Raw genomic sequence first — 23,399 nt, 5'->3', positions numbered from 1 at the left:
TTTAAAAAATCTTCGTAGTCCAACATATTGATCCTCTCTCACCACTGCTATCCTTAATGAACATTTATCTTTTTAATCAGTACTTTGAAATGTCAATGAGAAGCGGAAACAGCTACAATACACTGGGAATTTTAACTTTTGAAACAAAAACCACAAAGAAACAGGAGTCTGAAACATAAAGCCTCAATCACGCTGATAAGTAAGTGGTCCTAAAACTTGAAAGTGAAAGCAATACAGACCTCAAAAAGAAGTTGTTTGCTTGATATTAATGCTAGCCTTTAAAACCAAAAATATGTTCTGTTACAGAAGACTGAAATCAGGGCTTCCATTAACCTTGTTTAAAAAAAAAAATCCCATGAGCATGGATTTTTTTCCTAAGTCTCTTCATCAGAGCAGCATGGGGTCCCATTAGGCACCCTATTTTACTTCCACCTTATAAATAACGTTAGCTATTCGCTATTTCCATGGAAACCAAGTACAGAGAAACCCACTTAAATGAATATCGGTTAAAAGAATAAGTTTTATTTTAGAAAGATTTTACTGCTATAGATGAACTCTTTTGGGGAATACTACAAAGTCTTCTTAAGCATAATTTTTAAAAAATATATCTTTGGTGTGTAGAGGGAACTTATTAAAGGTCCTGTTAAATAAGTATACTCCTTGCACTAAATGACAGATGTCAAATAACATCATAACATTAAAGATACATTTTCAATGCACAGGGGTTTAGATGCACAACTTTCACTGACTATGCTTCCCCATGCATTGGGGTGGAATAATTACACCTATGGGTCTAATTTAAACTAATGCAACCAAATAAATTCAGAAATAAGGCTACCATTACCTTGTAGTGACTCCTAATGAACACACCCCACAACTGCAGGCATATGTACAACTTACAGTGCAAGGAAGAGCAAACAAGGGAGCACGTAACAAGTTTCTAACCACTGTTACCACGTCTAAAGACAGCAGGTAATCAAAAGTCCCTCCTCAACAAACCATTTTACAAGTAAAACAAGCATTCCTTAACCAATACATACATTCGCGTTAAATAGAAATAGAATATGCGGCCGGGCGCGGTGGCTCAAGCCTGTAATCCCAGCACTTTGGGAGGCCGAGACGGGTGGATCACGAGGTCAGGAGATCGAGACCATCCTGGCTAACATGATGAAACCCCGTCTCTACTAAAAAATACAAAAAACTAGCCGGGCGAGGTGGCGGGCGCCTGTAGTCCCAGCTACTCAGGAGGCTGAGGCAGGAGAATGGCATAAACCCGGGAGGCAGAGCTTGTAGTGAGCTGAGATCCGGCCACTGCACTCCAGCCTGGGCGACAGAGCGAGACTCCGTCTCAAAAAAAATAAAAAATAAATAAATAAATAAATAAATAAAAAAGAAATAGAATATGCACAAGAAGGAAGTGTGGAACAAGACTTGTGACCTGCAACTTTAAGCTGACTTACATATTGTCCTGCTTATGCTAAGAAATGATGGTCCATACAACCGTCACAGATAGGCAAGTGTACATAAAATAAAATGCAGCTCCTAAGAACACAAGCTCAAAACTAATAATCTCAGAACTTCTAAAAGCAGAAGGGGTATGAGAAGCTAGAATCTTTCCAGCAGGCATGGTTCTTCATTAAGTTAGCGGTGGCTCAGACCTCTTCAGTAAGTTAAAAGACAAATGAAAATATTATCCTAAAAGGGATTACCAGTATTAAACTAACAACGTATGGAAAGAACATTCTCATACACATTTTTCCTTTGAGTATACCAATGTACCTAACTGTAGTGCATGTTTTGAAAACACAAAGTTACTTTCCTGTTATGTTTTACACACTATAGATAAAGATTGGCAAAATGCTGGTAATTGTTAAAGATAGGGAATAGGTTCATGGGGTTCGTTATATTATTCACTCTATTTTATAAAAGTTTTAAATTTCCATAATAAGAAGTTATTTAAAATCCTATAAAGTTAAGGCTCTTGTCTCAAATGTTTTTCTCTATGTATAATTAAATAATAGATGAAATGTCTGGTATAGATCTTAGCTACTGAACTGATTGACTGACTGAGACAGTGTTTTGCTCTGTTGCCCAGGCTGGAGTTCAATGGCATGGCACAATCGCAGCCTCGACCTACCAGGCTCAATCAATCCACCTAGCTCAGATTCCCTAATAGCTGGGACTACAGGCACATGCCACCACACTCGGCTAATTTTCATATTTTTTGTAGAGACAGGGTTTTGCCATGTTGCCCGTGCTGGTCTCTCTCTTTTTTTTTTTTTTTTTTTTTTTTTTTTTTTAAGACGGAGTCTCGTTCTGTTGCCAGGCTGGAAGTAGTGGCACAATCTCAGCTCACTACAACCTCCGACTCCTGGGTTCAAGCGATTCTCCTGCCTCAGCCTCCTGAGTAGCTGGGATTACAGGCATGTGCCACCACGCCCAGCTAATTTTTATTTTTAGTAGAGACAGGGTTTCACCATGTTGGCCATGATGGTCTCAAACTCCTGACCTCGTGATCCACCCGCCTCGGCCTCCCAAAAAGCTGGGATTACAGGCGCGAGCCACCACGCCCGTCCCCGTGCTGGTCTCAAACTCCTGAGCTCAAGTGATACACCAGCCTCAGCCTCCTAAAGTGCTGGGATTACAGGCATAAGCCACTACACCCGACCAGAGGCTACTGATTTTAAATCCAGCATAGACATTAACTTAACATGTAACCATAATTAATTTCCAAGTTTTACTTTTCTTACCAAATAATTACGTTAATAATTTAAAACCACTAGGAGAAATCTAAAAAGGAAAGGGTCTGCTACTTTGCAACTATCAACCAATGAAATGTAAAAGATCAATATACAATAAGGTACCATCATCATATTTTGTATTTACAAATCAAGAAAGCAGTCTTCTCAATTAATAAATCAAAATATTTTAGCAATTCACAACACCAAAATTTCCATTTTATTCTCTAATTAGGTCCATGAGACTAGAGAGCAATCTAATAAATTAATGCTTATTTTAGTTAAGTAACATGCCTACCTCTTCCTCAACTTTGCCTCTATCTCACCCACAACCAGAAAATACAGCAATTTCTGAGGTAAAAAGGTATTTTTCTATTCTCTCCCTTAGTCCAGATATAAAGTATTTTACAAATATTCAGTTACTGTGCAAGTGATTTTAAGCTATCTGTTCTCCAAATTCCAGCTGAGGGCCCAAAGTAGGGGGTGTCCCCACAAACTGTTAAAGCTTAAGGTTTTGATAATAGCTCAGTATCTCCCTGTTTAAAACTAATAATTACAATGGTGTTTTGTTTTAAGAGAAATAGAAATAAAACAGTGGTGGTTTGAAGGGAAGGATGAACAAGAGGCAGGGGACGGAGAAGAGACCATCGAGAGAGTAAGCAGAGAAGTGGGAGAGGAAAGGCAACTGAGGGAGTCTGGGCAATCACCGGCAACATCTCTACACAGGAGCACCACCAGCTGGACAGGGTCCTGCAGAGCTGAAATGGGACTGCACCCCCGTCACATACAGCACCATTTTTTACAAATTAAGCAAGGACAAACTGATTTTCAAAATTGTATAATTCTTTAACTCAACCCCCAAACACTTGCAGAATCTCTTTCTAACACATATTTATCAAAATAAAATGTACTTCTAAACTTTCCACAATTCCATTCAACCAAGTGAAGCAAATTGTACAGATTCTGCAAAGAGCTAAAGTAAAGCAAACTTAATACTATATATTTGTTACGCTAATTTTAAAACTATAATGCTTTAATTATGGCCACTCTATTGCAAAATAAGATTACAATTATTTAACTGAAAGAAAACTATACAACCCACTATAAAATTGCTTAGTTTTAAAATACTTACTAAGTCAAAGTACAACACTTTATTTTTTAAAAAACTGGTTGTAATTTCTCCTTAGAAAGCAGACACAATGTTTTAGGAACAGGGACAAAATAAAATATACACCAATTCACCTATAGTAAATACACCTATTTACCTACTAGACCTTCACCAAAAGGTACAGCTGGGTTAGTGAGAACAAAAAGTTAATAGGAGCCATTATGCTACTTTAACTTAAATTCTTGCTAAGGGTAACATATACCATATTCAGAATGTTTTGGTAAGCTACTACAAATACTTTTGTTGAATCACAGAAAAAAACATATCAAGGATCAAAGACCAAAAACGTTCAGATCCTAATCAGTAGTGAATGAGTAAAGTTAATTATATTTTACACTTAATTATCTTTCCCCTTACCTCAATTACTGGTTTCACTTATAAGAGAGATACATACATACATTCTAATGGATATATTAACTCAATTATTCACCCCAAAACCCCTCAAATCTGAGGATATCATTGTACCTTTTCTCATAATCAACTTGTTTTCAGGCTCAGTTTCCAGGCTCAATATAGGTAGCTTATGACAATTAAATATAGAAAGAAAATAACAACTACCATAAGAAAACATCAGGCACCAAACGAGAGGAAAATTCACAAAGGCAAAATGCCCAAAATCAAAAAGCAAATAAACTGTGCCCATCATTATTAGAAAGCATTTGTATGCCACCTTTATATCTCTGAGGTTCTACAATTGTTTCCATTAGTTGTTACACTCAAGCATGAGTTTTCAAGGGTTAAATACACACAATCTGTCAGACCCAGTGGACTGCCCAGCTATTGAGTATTTATGACTTCAGAGTTATAATGCCTAGTCTACTACAGACTTGATTCTAAGAGACCTACCATAAACTGCATCAATATCTTGGTGCTGGTCTCACCAGCAGTTGAGAAAAAAAAGAAAAGCTTATATCACTATGGGCTTTAATAAACATCAAATCCCCTAAAATATTTAGCAGGCTCTGTTAAAACTGACATATTCCCATGTATTTTCTATTTTTTCCCAGAGGTATTCAAAAATAAGAACTCATTAGATAACACTTTCATCATCCATACTCTTTCTCACCATGCATTTCAAGGGAGGAAAAAACCTCTCCAGCTAAATTGTTCCGTATTTACTCTTTTCCCATAAACTTTTAGTGGGACTGTAATAATAACAATAATAATGATAAGAGCAGCTATCACGATCGATTTCCTCATTTTATCATCACATGAACCCTAGGAGGTTGGTATTACCATCTCTATATCACAGATGAAGAAACTGAAGTCCCAGTGACCAGCACAGTAGTATGCAGTATGTATGTGATACCTCTTTATTGCAGTGAGCTTAAATAATTAGTCCAAGGTCAAACATTAAACTTTAAGTGGTTATACTGAGATTCAAATACTGGGGTCAGACGCCAAAGCTCAGGCTCTTATCTTAACACTTGTCTGAATCCTTGAGAAGAGAAGAAAGGGGCAGAAAACTAAGCTTAAGTACCATGTATTTAGTACTTACTATGTGTCAGGCACTTCTACTAGTTTATACATTAATTCACTTATTCCTCATAACCACTTCATTTTATTCAAATTTTACAGGTGAAGAAACTGAGGCAGAGGCACAGAGCAAGAAGTAATTTGGACACAGTCGGAGCTAATACATGGCAAAGCTAGGATTTGGGCCCATGCAAAGTGGCTCCTGCACCAACATCTTAACCTCTGTGCTCTATCAACACGCTATAAACTCCCCTTCACTTGAATTACACGAAAACAAAACTTTTAACCTTTTCACCAAATTACTAAATTGTAAGCTTCACTGAGAGAAAACTAGTAGTGCTTTTCTAAGCATGTGCACCAGACGTCTTTACAAGCACACAGGATATGCCCCTGATGATTAGATCATTGCACGACTCAGGAAGTAGCACACTGTAAATCTGGTTAAGAGCCCCCAGCCCACCTTTCTCCACACTCAGACCCACACTAACCAGGAACTGCAAGAAATGGGCAATTCATAGATGTCCCTGTGCAATCTTCTATAAAATGAATGTCACTCTGAAAATATCCCAGTGTGTACAGTACACTTCCATCACCCCTTCTTCTTCCCAAACACCATAAAAACACACACACACACACAAAAGGAATGAATGAGTCTAAGCTACTTAAAAATCACAACAAATGTCCAATGATAACTACAAATTTAAATGAGAAAAAAGCAAAATTCTCATAATTTTGTAACTTGTCCAAATTTTACATTTAAAAAGCAGTAGGCCTCTTTGACTCAATTCTTAGACTACCTTCTTATCATAAAAGTGCCTTGAAAGATGCAAAGGATTTTTGCTTCAGATTCCAAATATCCTGATAGGCGTATTTAAAACAAAAAACGTGACTGTTGCAGTATAAGTTATTGGGCTTTTTATACTAATATCTAATAGCATGACAATGTATTTAATTACACAAATAAAAGTATTAGGCATGGATTTAATATCTGTATATTAACATGTCACATACAGAAAATAAATATAAGGAACAGGACTGGACCTAAAGGTACTGAGAACCTGACACAATGAAAACAGGAACTATTGCAGCTCCCTCCATTGACATCGTAAAGTTGCCACATTTTCTGGGCTCTCTTTTGAATTAATGTGGCATCTGTTCCAAGTACAGCATGCTAACATTTTACTAAAAGATATTTTCATTCTACATTTGTATCTGATTTGCTTTTTATTTGAACTCCTGTTTTATTTCAATGGTCATTATTTCTTTATACCAACTTGTCAATTTGGCATTCCTAATCTATCTCCCCTGAGCACAAAAGGGTGGGTGCGGGAACCATCAGCTTAAAACTCTCTCACAGCAATAATTACAATATGTTTTGCATATAGATTAAATAAAGAAAATAAACAGCACAAAGATTTTGTAGGCTTTTAGTATCAAGTCCTGATAAGTTAACGGCATCTGTTCCTTTCAGAAAAGAATTCTGCTCTGAGGTGTTGGGGGTTGGGGGAAGTAAACAAATACTAAATAGAATAATTCAAGTTACAAAGTTGGGTCTTGAAGAATGATGATTTCAATAACTTGCACATATCCAACTCCATCCACTGATAATTGCTTTTTAAGACATCTTCAAAAATGCTGCAGCAACAAGCCAAACACAACCACTTGTACTTAACATGCATGCTGCATACTCCACAATGTTACGTCACATCAGGCACAGAGAAGACGCTTACCAAGCTATCCTGCGTTCTATAAACTGCCTAACAACAGAAAAAGGCACTGCCATCTCAATGGGAGTAGAAGCTATCAGGGCAGGCAGCCCTTTCCCTTTTGGTCAACTCTGAGGAAAACAAATAAGGTTTATATTTCTGTCTTTTAAAGCTCACCTCTCTCCAGGCCTATACTTTCAATCTTTCAGCCTTTCACAGAAAGAAAGGCTGTTTCTTTAAAATTAAAAAGCTACAAAAGATCACTCCAACTTAAAAGTCCCACACCTTTTACCAACTGTCCTCCAGCTGTCCCCACGGCTGCCTCTTCTGCAAGAAGAATGGCCTATCTTCAGCACTCGTCTCCAAGTGGGTGTGGGTACCCTGAGGAAGGGAGCCACTGGGAAGAAATTATTACAATTTATATTTTAAAATCTCATCCTTTTAAAAAATTCAACTTTCCTGTACGTTTGATAACATACATAAAACACTAGTGTAGACTATCATACATTTAACTGGTAACCATAATTTTTTAAAGTTTAGAGACTACTGGTCAAGATGACTGAGTCTAGAATAAAAAAGGAAAACTAGGCTCTACCACTAACTTAGTCAAATTCTTGTCTCTTAGTTTCACCATCCATAACATTAATTGAGCCCTCTGTACACTATTAGACTATAATGAACAAGAATAAAATACTCTGTAGAGCATGGTCTGAGCCACTCAAAAGGAAAAGCACATTTATGAATGCTACCAATGAGAAAAACTAAACTTGGCTTGTAAAAAACGCTGATTACTCTATAGTTTCAATAAACTGCTACATTCTACCAGGTCCAATTCTTAGAATTTTAAGGCAAGGCTTCAGCACTTCGTGGATCTAAAAAAGCATAAAGCACCTTAGATGCAAGGAGTGTATTCTAGGGATTAGAAAGGCTTTTTAAAAAACTTCTATAATGAAAACTTTTATTACCTGTGTAATAACATTTTTTAATTTAAAAATTACGAAGGTGAATTATGACTAATAATCTTAGCAACAAGTTAAAACTCTCAAAGCTGGAATCAAGAGAGTTTTATTTAATGTAGATTATAAGGCCTTTAGTATGCATTTCTAAATATAATGCCAGAAAAAATGAACAGCACTCAAATAACTTTTCTTTTTTTAACTGCTTTAAAAAGTCCTGAGTTATCAGCATAGCATTTGGTAGTGGTTGAGTGAGTAGGGATAGGTGATGGGGATGAGGTCAGCCCACACTACTCACATGAAGTTGTGAGGACCAGGACTAATTCCTATGCAGGGTATCTTTATGCTGATTAAGTAGTACTAGTCTGAGTTTCTATTAATTAAAATGTTACATGTATTATCTTGGTTTTAAAATCCTATTTAACATTTTTTCTTTTTTCTTTTTTACAGGTTTGCCCAAATTCTTACCTACTTTACTTTGTAAATGTGAAATAAATGTGTCCTAACAACCAAGAAGAGAGACTACCAGTTTTTTTTAAAATGTTATCTGAAAACACAATTTCTCTCTTTATAAGTAGCTACCAGAATAAACTAGAATAATTTAATTCAGAAATGATGCCTCTTAAATTACTTATACAGGACAGAAAACAATGTTGTCATTTTAAATTGACTTTTTTTTTAAGTTTTAAAAATAACAATGACCATTTCCTAAAGCCTGAGGTACAATCAATCTAGGGCATTAGGTTTGGAATCTTAATGTATAAATCTTACCCACCTCTCTTCCTCCAACCTTACTCCCACTTCCCACATGAGCCCTATTTTCAAAAATAAACAAGTTTTTTAAATAGTCACCTGGAAAAAAGTAAACTTTGAAAGAGTATTATGGTATAATGAAACGTCTTTAAAAATGTGTGTGTGTGTGTGTGTGTGTGTGTATATATATATAATACATATGTAAATGCACAGAAAAAGTTTAAAAGTAGGATGGGAACGGAATGACTAATTTTCTACTTTATACATATCTATATTGCTAGAATGACTTTCTAACTTAGATGCACAGCTTTTGTATTTCTTGAAAGGACACTTATCTAACACTCTAAAACGTTGATAGTTATGTAAGGACTGACTGAAATAGTGAATGTAAACCATTTGCACCTATTAAAAATGTATTAAACTAACTTACACTGTGCTTTATAAAGTGCCCAACTTCCAAACTTTGAAGAAACAGCTATTAGACCCCACCCCATGCTACACACTATGCTTGGCAATGGATATACACGGATGAACAAAGCAGGCACTGTCCCAAATGTCTTCATTTCCATCCCATTCCAATGTTTACTACTTTCAAACTATTCAACCTAACCCAACCAAAATCAACAGGAAATAGCCTCAAAATGATACATCGTAGCTGTGGCCATTTCAGTAAATTGAAAACTTCTTTAGTACTTCATTTCTAGGTTTCCATGGGAATTACATAGCTTAGCATAGCATTTTGGACATTTAAGAGCAAGGGCTCAGGAATCAAACCTGGGCTTGAATCCAGGTTGTATCACTTGTTACCTATGTGATCTCAGGGAAACCTCTACTTCCTCATTTGTAAAATGGAGGTAGGGTAAAAATAGTAAATCCTCAGAATATTGCTGTGAGGATTAAAACTAAATGAGATCCTACGTGGAAAAAGGCTTAGCACTATACATAATAAACACTCTGTATTATTGATGACAACAGATAAACCTAACGTACAAAAACCGTTCACAACTTGTCAAACATTTAAAATCTGTCATTTCTCCAAAATGTGTGTATGTCACTTCTCCAAACACAAATAAATATATTTTTCTAAGTTTGTATATTAACACATAAAATTTGTATAGTTAATAAAATAAAATTTTTAAAACACTAAAGTTCATAGTTAAAATTTTTCATTCCCATGACAACATACCAGCACATTTATATTTATGATATACACACATATGTATCAATGTGTATGTTGTTAAGAACTACACCATAAACACACATGTAAACACACGTCAAGAACTTGTCTATTGGGCCAGGCGCAGTGGTTCAGGCCTATAATCCCAGCACTTTGGGAAGCTGAGGCAGGTGGGTCACTTGAGATCAGGAGTTAGAGACCAGTCTAGCCAACATGGTAAAACCCTGTCTCTACTGAAAATACAAAAATTAGCCGTGTGCGGTGGCACACGCCTGTAGTCCCAGCTACTCGGGAAGGCTGAGGAAGAAGAATCACTTGAACCTAGAAGGCAGTGGTTGCAGTGAGCCGAGATGGCCCCCCTGCACTCTAGCCTGGGCAACAGGGCAAGACTCCGTGTCAAAAAAAAAAAAAGAACTGGTCTATTGTGAGCAGGGTGGATCACTAATTTTTTGGTTCTGACTCATTATTTAAAATTGTATAATATTAACATGATATAGACAAATATCTTAAAACTCAGCCCCTTACTGCTGATTAAAAATTCAATTTACATATATAACTTTAGTAATATAAAGTACATTCATGAGTATTATCTAATCCTTTTAATATCATAGTAAAGCAGGCCCTTACTATTATCCCCATTTTACACTAAAGCCCAGCAAGGATGAATTTCCCAAGAGTGTACAACTAAGTGACAGGAGTACACTTAAGGCCAAGTCTTCTGACATCATCGCAACATCACATTCCTTTATACTGGCCTGGGACATTTCATTAAAAAAGAAAACTGCTCAATAATTTAGGTGTGTCAAAGGTCTCTACACTGAATCCACATGGTTGCCCAGTTTTACTCTCCTTATTTCCTCTCCTGATTTCCAACTTTAGTATTTCAGTAATCACATGGGTACCATAATGATAAAAATATGGAATGAGAATTCCTCCAAACCTGATATTTTCTGTATCGGCCCATTAACACCAGGGACTATTTTTCTCCTTATATTTAACCCTTTGTATTAACTCCTTTGTAACTGCTGAATTTATTTCAATATTAGGTCTTGAAAAGACAAATTGATATAATATAAATAAAACAGCTTATAAAGTAGAACCATATCAGACCAGATTCCATACATTTTGGACACATCTAAAGAATCTATTTAATGTCTAATCTATATATTAACTTTTTTTTTTTCTTTTTTTTTGAGATGTAGTGTTGCTCTGTCTCCCAGGCTGGAGTGCAATGGCACAATCTCAGCTCACTGTAACCTCCACCTTACGGGTTCAAGCGATTCTCCTGCCTCAGCCTCCCGAGTGGCTGGGATTACAGGCGCCTGCCTCCACGCCCAGCTAATTTTCTATTTTTAGTAGAGATGGGGTTTTGCCATGTTGGCCAGGCTGGTCTCACACTCTTGACCTCAGGTAATCCACCTGTCTTGGCCTACCAAAGAGCTGGGATTACAGGCGCTGAGCCACCATGCCTGGCCATATTAATAAATTTTAAATCACAACTATGTCAGGTGGAGGCTAGTATTATTACAGTGGATTGGTCTGCTATACAAACAAATACTTTAAAAAATATTACTTAGGCTGGGTGTGGTGGCTCACTCCTGTAATTCCCAGCACTTTGGGAGGCCGAGGTGGGCAGATAACTTGAGGCCAAGAGTTAGAGACCAGCCTGGCCAACATAGTGACACCCTGTCTTTACTAAGAATACAACAATTAGCCAGGCATGGTGGTGCATGCCTGTAATTCCAGTTGCTCAAGAGGTTGAGGCACGAGAATTGCTTGAACCTGGGAGGCAGAGGTTGCAGTGAGCCAATACCGCGCCACTGCACTCCATATCCAGCCTGGGCAACAGAGCAAGACTCCATCTCAAATAAATAAATAAACAAACAAACAAAACTAAAGGCAGAGTTTTCTTAAATAAACATGGTAGCCCTCAGCAACAATATTCTAAGAACTCCTTGCAAGAGAAAAAGCTGGAATAAGATACTGGCTAAGCAAGTAAGAAAAGCACTGCCCTGCTTCTGCATACATTCAAACTAAGACATATACATTGCAGCTTATGCTTAGCTTACATTTTCCAATATCCTCAGGCATTCCTTTCCCTTCTCAAACAGCCAAAAGGGACCAGCCATGCAAGTAAAACTATCCTGTAAGTTCAAGAGCCTAAAAGAAGTCAGTGTCCTAAAAGAGAAAATTAACGTAAAGAATTAAGATTTTTTGAAACTACACTTTCTTTCTGGGGCTGCTTACTGGTCTCCAATACATCAATCCTATAATACTGTGAATTACAGTGATAGATTGGTACATGCTTCTAAACACAATAGAATTTTTCCAAGGTTACATACACTGTAACACAAGGGGCATTTTGCAGCATCTTATTTTCCTTAATCAACTAGTTTGGATATTCTACCAGTGCAAACATCATAAACAAATAAATTTTCATTATCTTTTGAACTTTCTGAAGTCAACCAAAGGCTTGTGGTATAGATGCAATGAGTACTAGACAGGCAGAGCTGAATACCAGTCAAAATATTCAGCTGCTGGTGTGATAGTCCTTTCGGAGGCCTACATCACTTAGGGAGAAACTGAGGTGCAAGGACATTTTACACACCGCAAAAACATTCTCAGGAATTTGCCACATCATTACCATAAGCCAAGAATCTCAAGGTCTTAGAATAGCCTGGGCTTCTGATCAAATTATATTGTAAAAAGAGAGGAAAAAATGTGAAGCGTGCTATTTTTTAAAATAACAGTAACTACTACTACTACTGCTGCTGCTGCTGCTGCTGCTGCTAATTCTAAACATTTACTGAGCCCTTATTATGTGTCAAGCTCTGTGCTAGGCACTGTCATAGATTTTAACAATTAATCTCTGCAACAACCCTCTGATATTAGTTAACAAAATTAAAGTAGAATCCTCGAAAAAAATTTAAATTTTTCAAATAAAAATATAAACAAATTATTAAAGACGTCTCACCTCTTTCTCTGCCTCAGACTACCTCTTCAAGTATTAAATTTACACAAAACCACATTTATTTTCAGGAATTCCAGTTAAAGAGTACTGATATTCAAGATGTTGACAGTTATTACAGAAGAATCACAGAACTCTGAAATTAAATACTGGCACAAAAAACCTTCCATCCAACCTTACGGAATAACTATCCCCATTAAAAAAAAAAAAAAAAAAGGAACAGCATATATATCAGTCTTGATAATAAGAGGCTTCTCATGCCCACACTAGCAATCAATGATGCCATAATTATAAAGAGACCTGTATCACCACATGCATAAGAATAATTTACATCTGCTAAATCAAGTTTTCAATATATTCTTTTGTGTGTAAACCTTACAGTATCTGATAAAAAATACAATCAACTAATCTAAGGTAAACTAAAACACTAGGTTGTTTCTGAAGACTCACTTTAGAATTTGAGCAGTATAATAATCATAATATTAGTAATCAAACTACTTAGCAGAAAGTTCTTAAGAGGCCTGGGAGGCTGTGTATAAAATGGAGTAGACAAGAGGGAAGGGTTTTCCGTACTGTTGAAATCAACTACAGGTCCCAGAATGCAGTGCTCCAATCTGAAGTTAAGCAAAAACTGCAATGCATACTGGGACTTGTAGTAAGTAAACCACGTTATCACAGCAAGTTTCAAGAAAGTCTGAACTATCTAGCACAATTTGACTGTATCTTATTATCAGGGTCTAATCAAATTTAGATCAAATTTGTATGTTCTCTGCTGTGGCCCACAGTTTCTCTAGCACATACTGGAAAAAGTATCAATATTTAGATCAACATTTTCACATTAGAAAAATCTTACGTAGGAGAAGCAAAGAAAAAATGCTTAAAAGCAAAAGACTTGATGTAATAAAAAATATAATTTTGAAACAGTTTTTTAAAGTTTGAATGGATCCATTTCAACACTCTCTAATCCTCCCCCACAAAAAAGTGTAGTTGTTTTGGCTGGTCACGGTGGTTCACGCTTGTAATCCCAACACTTCAGGAGGCTGAGGCTGGCGGATTACAAGGTCAAGAGAGCGAGACCATCCTGGCCAACATGGTGAAACGAAACCCTCTCTACTAAAAATACAAAAATTAGCTGGGCATGGTGGCTGGCGCCTGTAGTCCCAGCTACTCGGGAGGCTGAGGCAGGAAAATCACTTGAACCTGGGAGGTAGAGGTTGCAGTGTGCTGAGATCGTGCCACTACACTCCAGCCTGGTGACAGTGCGAGACTCCATTTCAAAAAAAAAAAAAAAAAAAAAGCTTAATTGCTTTAACAGGTTGCCTTTTAACAATTATTCAAGATATATTTTATAAATAATTTTTCTTGAAGAAAATTCTCAGAAGCAAACATTTCCCATATTCTAATATTGCCCAACAGGAAATCATTTTTATAGTAATATGCACACACACCATCACAAAAACAAACAAAAAATGCTGAAGTTCTGCTTTTGTCAAGTCCTTACTCAGTATTTATGCCCTTCATTCCTCACCTCTAATTCCCTACACACACACACACACACACACACACACGCTTCTAGAAAGAACACTTAGAAAAACAGTATTCAACTACAAGCCCACTTCTCTCATCCACTGACCTCTTCTGAAAACACAAAAGATTTTTTTAAGCTATCAGTAATACATCCAAACACAAGCTGAGAGGTTTGAGCTGGAATTTACATATATACAGTTGCTACACACCCTCCTATTTTCTGCAAGACTGTGGAAGGAGGCTGGGAAAGAACTAAGTGCAATCTGCATCAGGAGGCCTAACACAGGTGGTGGGTTATTTTCAGGCAACAGCACCTTCACAAACATGTTTTGGAATATAGTCCAAGAAATTCCTAACAAGGAAAGATAAGCTGGCACACAAATTTAACGCAATCCAGCTAAAAATCATCTGCAACACATGCTACTACATTTCACCATAAAAGTGACGGGCTACTATAAAGGATTTGAAGCTTCATCAATACAACATATTGTCCATAAGGCCAGAGATAGCAGTTGCCATGGTTACTATCACCCACTCGTATCAGGAAATTATTGTCATTACCCCAAAGTTTGGGGTACTTATTTAAAATTTAAAAAAAACACACAATTTAGGGTTCTGACTGTTAATTGAGTGAAAGAATCAACTACTGTTTGATTTGTAAGTATGTCGCTTTGGAGATGCACATGGTTAACAATACTTGGATCTGCAGCAGAAAAAAAAAATCAATTCCTTTCTGCTGCTCCTTCTCCTCAAGTACTGACAGTTTGTATTCTCAATGCAGCCAAAACAATAAAACAAAACCCATCTTTTTGGCTTCTGTGTTTAAGTTATTTTTTTCCCCCTAGGCCCACAAACAGAGTCAAAATAAAACCTAGATCATCAACCTGTTAGGCCTCATCCCCTTCCTATCTCCTCCATACTGGTTCACTTTCTTGAGACTACTTAAAAAAGCAGAAAACATTTCTGTAACTGATTCCAAAGTATAGAAAAGAATAGTTGCCTTCAACTGAGAAATTTTCACCAAAGTCTTTTTCATTTATTTTATTTTTTTTAAGGCAGGGAGAGGCGAGAGACTTGCAGGGTACTAGAAGGGAGAAGTGGAGGAGTATTCAAATTGTCACACAAGTCTAGTGTAAGAAAGTTGCTTTAGAAGAGTCCAAAGGATGGCTGAACCTCACATATCATTTCTAAAAGGGAAGAGTTCACCGTAATTTTAAGACTGAATTGATGGACAAGTAATAGAAAAGTTATTCATAAAAGTCTACTTCAACATTTTCACAAAAGATAACTATTCAAAAATTTAACACACATATAAGAATTACACGAAAGCCTACAAAATAGTATGGCTACATATACACACAAACATCCAAAGTAGAAAACATATGCTATTTAAGAAATAATTATCTACAATAAATTTAATGCAGTGTCAACATATTATCTTTTTTAAAAAATCACAAAGCAGTAAAAATATACACCTGAGAAAATTAATGTAATCAAAATGTATTACTATGCTTCTAAAGAATTATTAGGCCTACAAAAAAAGCCCATGCACAAAAGTTCCTGAGGAGTCAACATAAATCATTAAAATTTCCCAGCACAAAATAATATGAAAATTCAAACATGTTTCAAGAAATCAGTTATAGATATAAATATAAAAGAATTCCATCAAAGGTCAGAGACCTAAAACTTTAATTCCTTCCCTTCTCTCTTTGAATAGTAATTAAATACAAAAGCCTTCAACAATAAAATACTAAGAATACAAAATTTAAAAGCACATCAATATAACCTTAACTTCAGTATGTCTTCACAGAGAGCTTTACTATTCACTGTCTATAGGATGAAAAGTTAATAACACCCTGAGAGGTTTCATTTTATCTAAACAGTTAAGTGTTTTCTCACCCTTCACAGAAACAAGTTTCTATATTTACTTTCTAAAGGGGGCAATTTCAAAAGAACAGTCACTTCTAAAATTTAAGATACTATATACCTTTTGATAAGCTCATAAACACAGGGTCCCTAATTATCTATACTTTACTTTAAAATGTTTCTATTCCAAATTTGTGAGCAGAGTTTATAAGAAAGCTGAAACTCCAGGCTTTAAACTTTTGGGTTATTTTACACAAAATATTTCAGTGCACTCCTCTAGATTTGAGTAGTCATTTCCTCCTGCATCCTTCTAAAATAGAAAACAAAATGATATAGCCACATACACCTAATACTAACACATACAGATATACATCTTTTTCACTGTGAAACAAGCTTGAAAGCTTTAGGCAGTAAGAATTTTTCAGAAAGTTAGCAGAGTCAGTCAAAACATTCAAAACTTTAACCATGACATCTGTTACTCTGTGTTAATAAGAGTCTATAGAAGAATCAGGGAACTTACATACTCACTAAAATCAACTACTATCACATCACATCAATGGAGAAATGAAGAAAAACTATAACAGGGGACATACAATTCACAGGATCTTCAAAAGGGAAAATGACTTCTTTTATATATATATATATACATATTATGGGAAACTGACTAGGCAGCATTTTTTCAAAAGCAGCTTCAAAACTATAACAAAGACATTTTTGGTAACTACAGCAGTATTTAAAAACACAAATTGAGGCTGGGCGCGGTGGCTCATGCCTATAATCCCAGCACTTTGGGAGGCTGAGGCAGGTGGATCACCTGAGGTCAGGAGTTCAAGACCAGCCTGACCAACATGGTGAAACCCCGTCTCTACTCAAAATACAAAACTTAGCCGGGCGTAGTGGCGGACACCTGTAATCACAGCTACTGAGGAGGCTGAGAGGCAGAACAATCACTTGAACCTGGGAGGCAGAGGTTGCAGTGAGCCGAGATCATGCCATTGCACTCCAGCCTGAGCAACAGAGCGAGACTCCGCCTCAAAAAATAAAAAAACAAAAAAACTCATAGTGTCCAGTGTACTTTAAATGTATTACTTTCTCAATTGATATGGAAAAAGTTAGCATTTTAAGACAGAAGCTTCTGTCCATTTATTAATTAGTTACCTATCTCAACAACTTAATATCTGCATGCTTTCTTACCAATTACGAAGAACTTTTATATGTATTATCTCATTTGGTCTTACTGAGAAAACAGTATTTGGCCTACAAAATAGACAAAATTCAAAGCAGATTTATCAACTTTCTAGCATCCCCAAATTTTAAAAATTTTGACACAAAACTTTACAAGCAACCACAGTGGCATGATATTTCCAGTGATAATCAATTCACCTAACACTGACAGAGTTTCAAAGGACCATGTGCTATAAATGCTATGAAACTGTTACAGTAGCTATATTCATCTTTATGCAGTTATTGTTATATCAGCAATGACCTACCACTGATAGAACTTGACTTACAGTTCAAGAATCTCAGTCTTTGCACGCTAACTTAAGTATATCAACCATATGTATTTATAAAGCTGAGTGCCTAAAAATTGATCTATATTAGAATCACAGTCCGTAAATCCGAGGGGAAAAAACTACAAGAAGTCTAAATTTTTTTCCACACACTATCCCCCTTTCCAAAATCTCAACTACTCTATATCCTATTTGTATTATTATAGGGATGATAACAAGACTTAAAGCCCTAAATCATACCAACTACTTTTGTTTATAACAATTACAAATACTTTTTTAAAATATGTGCTCAACACCCCACTCATCAACACAAGACTAATTCCCCTTCCAAATAAAATAATTCTAAACAGTGCTCTGTACCTAGGCGCAGAATCCTTAAGCTATCCACAATCACACATCTACTTTGTATAGTCAGACTTCAGTTTCAAGTAGCAAACATAATTTATGAATGGAATTTTTTAAATGGACTTACTCAAAATCTTTCTGGAACTTTAAGGTGTTAATCCTGTTGCTTAGCTGAAGCTAAGTAGAGCTGTAATAAGTAGCAAGACCCTCAAAATTCACAAATTTCCTTTATCTTGCTGTAGCACCTCCTGCTGGATAGCATTTAGAGATCTTCATGTAAGCAGAAGAAGAGTATTTCAGAAGCAGCTCCTTCCAGACGACTAAATAGGAAAAAGGATGGACCCTTCAAAGCTAAAAGAAATAGGCCCCATCCATTACTTATACCTTCTAAAAATACAATTTAGCCCAGGTAGGTGTCTTTTTCATCTATTACTACTCCAGTTCCACAAAGACTTGCCTGAGTCCAAAATAAAACATGCTTAAATACAGCCTGCAAAATTGTCTAAAAACTAAGTTAAAAAGTCTTCAATAGCACCCAAGCAGAAAACTTTATTATGGGCAGCCAAGCAATGCCAGTCAAACTGCAAATACCATTATGTTACCAAAAGCAAAAGTCTGATGTTAACAAAAAAAACAAAAAAAGCCCCTGGAATATTTGCAACATGTTAGCCAGATGTTTGTGTTTTGAGAACTTTGTGCACTATTACTATGCTCTTCACTTAAGGATAGTTGTACATCTACAAACATTTTAAGTACAGAAATTTTTTTACAAGCATTAGCATAACTGCACACAAAATTTCCTCTTTTCTATGAAAAGATAGGTACTGGGATTTGAAAACGTATTTTCAGACATTTTAATGACCCCCTAAAATAAACTAGTTTTAAGCCCACAACACAGACTCCATAAACAAGTGAAGACAGAATAAGAGAATAAGAAGGAACTTACCAAAATTAAAATGAATAATAGTATTTCCAGTAAAAATGTAGTAACAGTTTCCAACAATGCTGTAAACCAAGTAAATTGTGAAACTTAAAAAAGGAAGGAGGGGGCCAGTCTTCAAAGACCAAAAGCAAAGCTGACCTATTTATTTCTATTGCTTAAATTAGAGTGAACACCAGATGTAAACAAATATCATAAACACTGAAAAGTATGCTTACATGGTTTAGCCCCAGTTTCAGTACCCTTACCAGGCCGTCAATAAAGCTACAGATGTTGGTGAGAATCCTCTCAAAAAGGAGATAATTCCAACCCCTCGCCTTAAAGAATCCCTATCAAGTGAACCTGTGAAAAGACTTCTTTCCCATGGTGCACAACTGCTTTAAAAAAAAAAAAAAAAACTTTCATCAGCCCCAATTAATCTGATTCTAATATTCAACTATCCATTATTTATATATAAACGTTCTTCCCTCTCTAACTTCCCCAGCTCAAGCATCTACATTCCTGACACCGACTATTAGCAAAAATACACAACTCGTTCCTCAGCTATGGGGCAAATCTTTGAAATCCGAAACACAGCCACAAAGTTCACTGTCAAGGCCAGGTGATGAGGCCCACACATGCCCGGACCTTCACTCAGATTTCAAATTCTAGAAATCCATACTCCCAGAGACATCATTTTAAAAACAACACAATGTGGACGTGCAGAGTGAGATCCTCTACTTCCAGACCTAAACAAAGAATATTTCAACATATGACCGGAATATGATGACACCAGATTCACCAATTAAAACAAAACCTGCCGACCATTAGCAGTCGTACCCTCATCACAACAACTCAACTACTTAGAAATCACTCTCGGCACATCTGCACCCCACAACCGGCCTGTGGCCTTCTCCGGGGGTGCAAGCCACAGACAAAGTTGAAAGAAGGCGTTCTCCCCCGGTGCCCAATCTCGATACCAACCCCTCCCCTACCAGGGCCACCTTGCTGCTACCCACCATCGCGAACGTGGTCAGGGGAAAAAAAAAAAAAAAGAAATCCTAACAGCACCGCTCAGCAGAATAAAGAGACCAAAGAGAGGATGACGAGAAGTGTTGGGAACTGCGTGCACGACGGGGCTGGACCAAACGGAAAGAGTCCCACTCCGCGCGCCCCTCCCCCCGGCGGGGGCGCGGGCGGGGGAGGGGCGCGCGGCCCTCTCCGGAGCGGCCTGTCCGCCCCGGCCATCCGGGGTCCGGGGCGCCGCAGCGCGCGGCGGGGGCGAGCGAGAGGGCCGGCCCCGGGGTGAGGGTGCAGGAAGACTCTCCGGAATAAAAAAGTTGCAGAAGAAGAAGAATAAGCGGAATTTCCCCCAACGCTGCCCGGCCCACCCAAGACAAATGCACCAACACACTCAATCACACAACACACATACACAAACACACCACCATTCGGCCCGGCCACGTTCACAGCCGCCGCTTTTTTTTTTTTTAAACCGATCCTCAGTCACCAAACCAAGATGTTCCAAAAAATTTTTTTTAATTAAAAAATAATCATAATAAAAACTTCCCCCCGACAGCATCCCGGGTGGGGTGGGGGGGATGGAGGAGCCCCAGCTACCCTCCCCTGGCCGAGGACAGCCGAGGGGGGCGGGCGAAGCTCCGTGCCCCCCGCCCCCGCCCGCACCCCGGCGGCCCCCGCCGGGACAATGTAACGCCCCTCCCCGCCGCCCACGGCACGCCCGCCTCTGTCACCCGCTCCGGCCCTGAACTCTGCGCCCAGGCTCCCGAGGCTGCTCATAAACTTACTTCCAATTTATCCTGGGGAGGGGTGGAGGGCCAGAGGGGAGAGGGGGGGAGCAAAGGGTTTTCCCATTGTCTTTTTTTCGGGGGGGGGAGGTATGGGAAGGGCACGCAGGGGGGCGCCCCGAAGGGAATTATTGCTCCAAATCTCAAGTTGACTGGGGGGTCCTGACGAAACACCCCCCTTTCCTTCCTCCTCCCACAACCCCTTCCCCTCCCCCTACCTCCACCCACAACAAACTCCAAGCAGGCAGCCCCTGATCCTCTCCAGAGACAAACACGAGCGAAAGACAGAGGGAGAGAGGAAGAGGCAGAGGGGGAAGGGGAGGGAGGGAAATAGAGCTACTCAGAAAAAAAGAGAGAGAGGAGAGTGGGGAGAAGAGAGAATGGAAAAGCTGGGATCTGCACCCTCCTGCTGCTGGCTGGCCCTGTCCCCCCTGGCAGCTGGAGGCAGGAACTCTGAGCAGGAGGAAGCAGGAGGAGGAGGAGGAGGGAACTCTTCTTCATGGGGAGGGAGGGGAAGAAGCGGAGCTGCCTGCTGCGGCTTCTGCTGCTGCTCTGGGCCCCCTCTCGCACTTTTTAGATATTGAGTTGTTAAGATGGTAGGTTGTTCTCTCCCTCCTCCCTCCTCCTCCTCTCCTCTCCTCTCTCTCTCACTCACTCTCTCTCGTCTCTCTGGGCTGTTTCTTTCCTCCTCCTTCCCAGGCAAGGGGGGGTGGGGAGGGAGGGGTTGGGGGCGAGGAACTGGATCTCCTCCTCTCCAGAGGGACACACACAGGCCCCCGGGCCCGGAATCGGAGGGGGAATCAGAGCAGCAGGAGAGAACTGTGGGAGACAAACAAGCCCAACTCTCATCCTCCTCCTTCTCCTCTCACAGCAGCAGCGAGCACCACCAGCCATTCACCACCGGCCCGCAGCAGCACCTCCGGCCCCTCAGCCCGGGGATCCCTCCGCCCAGGCCCAGACACACTCGCCCGCGGCGGGAGCCCGCCCGCGGGCCCGCGGCCCCGCGCCGCCGTGCGCGCCCCCGGCCGCTCCCGAGAGGGCCGGGCGAGGAGGGACTGGGCTGGGAAAGCGGGGACGAGGGCGAGGGAGAAGGAGGCCCGGGCCGGGAGAGCGGCGCCGCCGCGGGGAGGGAGGCGCCGGGCGGAGTGGTACGGGCGCCCGGCCGGGCCCCGCGCCTCCGCCCGCCGGCTTCGCTGGGACGCCTCGGTCCGCCCCCACCAGGGCGGTGGGGGCGAGGCAGGGGGCCGACGGGGCCCGCGGCGGCCCCCGCTCGGGCCGGGCGGACCTACTTGACGTGTCGGTGCGGCGAAATTTATTTCACTTTGGCCTAAGGAACGGGGTGTGCTGCGGCCACCCCAATTGCCTAGGGAAAAAACCCCGGATTAAAGTGAGTGAGAACTAAACTAGAGTGAAGTACGGGGCAGCGGGCAAGCCAACCCAGTGCAGCGGCGGCGGCGGCCGTGATGGGGCCGAGCACCGAGCGGCGGCGAAGGCGGCAAATTCCGGGGCGCCGCAATCCGGGCCGTCAGCGCCCGCAGCTCGGCTCCGCCGTGCAGACGCAGCCGAGGCGAGGCCGGAGCCCGCGGCGGGCCCCAACTCCGCGGCCCAGAAGCCCAACTCCCCCCTCCCGCCGGCGGGAGCTGCAAAGAGGCTCCGGAGCGGCCCCAACTCCCTCCAGTGCAACAGCAGTTTGAAGGGGGTGGGGGGAAGCCGTGAGGGGCAGGAGCGAGGAGAAGCGATGGGGAAGCACTGCAATGGGGGAGCGTGGTCCAGGCAACAGGAGAAAGATGCAACCTCAAGTCGAATGCAACATGCAATCCCCGGCCGCCGCTCGCCCGCTCCCTCCCCTCGCCACCCCGCCCCCTTTCCAAATAACTACCCTTGAACCACTTTATTAGCAGTACTTAGTCCAGCACTCGCTCCCGGGAGGGGCAGGGGACGGGGGCCTTCGCTCACCTTTATTTATTGCTGCTTTCTCCCCCCTCTCCATGTTTTTTATTCCTAAGTTCTTTTGTTCTAAGGGGGATGATGGCATTTACTTTTCTGCTTTGTGTAGCAGGGCAATCACTGGGAATCGGCCACGTATAATCCGGCGGTTTGTCATATTTTATTAGTGAAAGTATTTTATGCCTATTCTACCTCCAAGGACTGTAACATGGAGAACTGCAGGGAGGAGAAAAACATCAGAAGAATTCTTGTTTTGAGAGATTTTTTGGGGGGGGGGGGGGGGGGCTGGTTTTTTTTTTTTTTTTTTTTTTTTTTTTTTGGAGGGGTTTATTTAGATTTTCGAATCGATAGTTTTCAACTTGAAGCTTAACGTTTTTGCATGGATGTATTACTGGATTCTAAACCCCCAACCACAGTAAATTTTTTAAAAGTAAAAAATCGTAGATTAAAAAAAATCCCTACTGGACAGTGATATTATCTGTTCTGTGCAGCATGCTGGACTTAACATAGTGTTGGCCTTCGAATGTTAAATAA

The 23,399-nt window shown here is 39.9% G+C and overlaps 1 protein-coding gene across 21 annotated transcripts in view; it reads right to left on the bottom strand.

The window, feature by feature from the left end:
* PHF21A (PHD finger protein 21A) overlaps positions 1–21,814 on the bottom strand; it is a 211,263-nt gene extending 189,449 nt beyond the window's left edge. For 8 of the 21 annotated variants that reach the window (XR_001882591.1, XM_017858143.1, XM_017858124.1 and 5 more), the window contains exon 1: positions 21,321–21,437. The gene's annotated coding sequence lies outside the window, so the exon portion shown is untranslated. Of the gene's footprint in view, positions 1–18,318; positions 18,543–19,137; positions 19,197–20,129; positions 20,316–21,320 lie in introns of those variants that run through there. The other 13 variants (XM_017858135.1, XM_017858140.1, XM_017858138.1 and 10 more) reach the window with 6 other exon arrangements.
* Between the last annotated feature and the right edge of the window lie 1,585 nt (positions 21,815–23,399).

Source organism: Rhinopithecus bieti, unplaced genomic scaffold (genome assembly GCF_001698545.2).
Source record: "Rhinopithecus bieti isolate Rb0 unplaced genomic scaffold, ASM169854v2 scaffold_46101, whole genome shotgun sequence".
NCBI classification, from domain to species: domain Eukaryota; kingdom Metazoa; phylum Chordata; class Mammalia; order Primates; family Cercopithecidae; genus Rhinopithecus; species Rhinopithecus bieti.
Note: the sequence above shows the minus strand (reverse complement) of the source record. Positions and strands in the feature narration are given on the sequence as shown.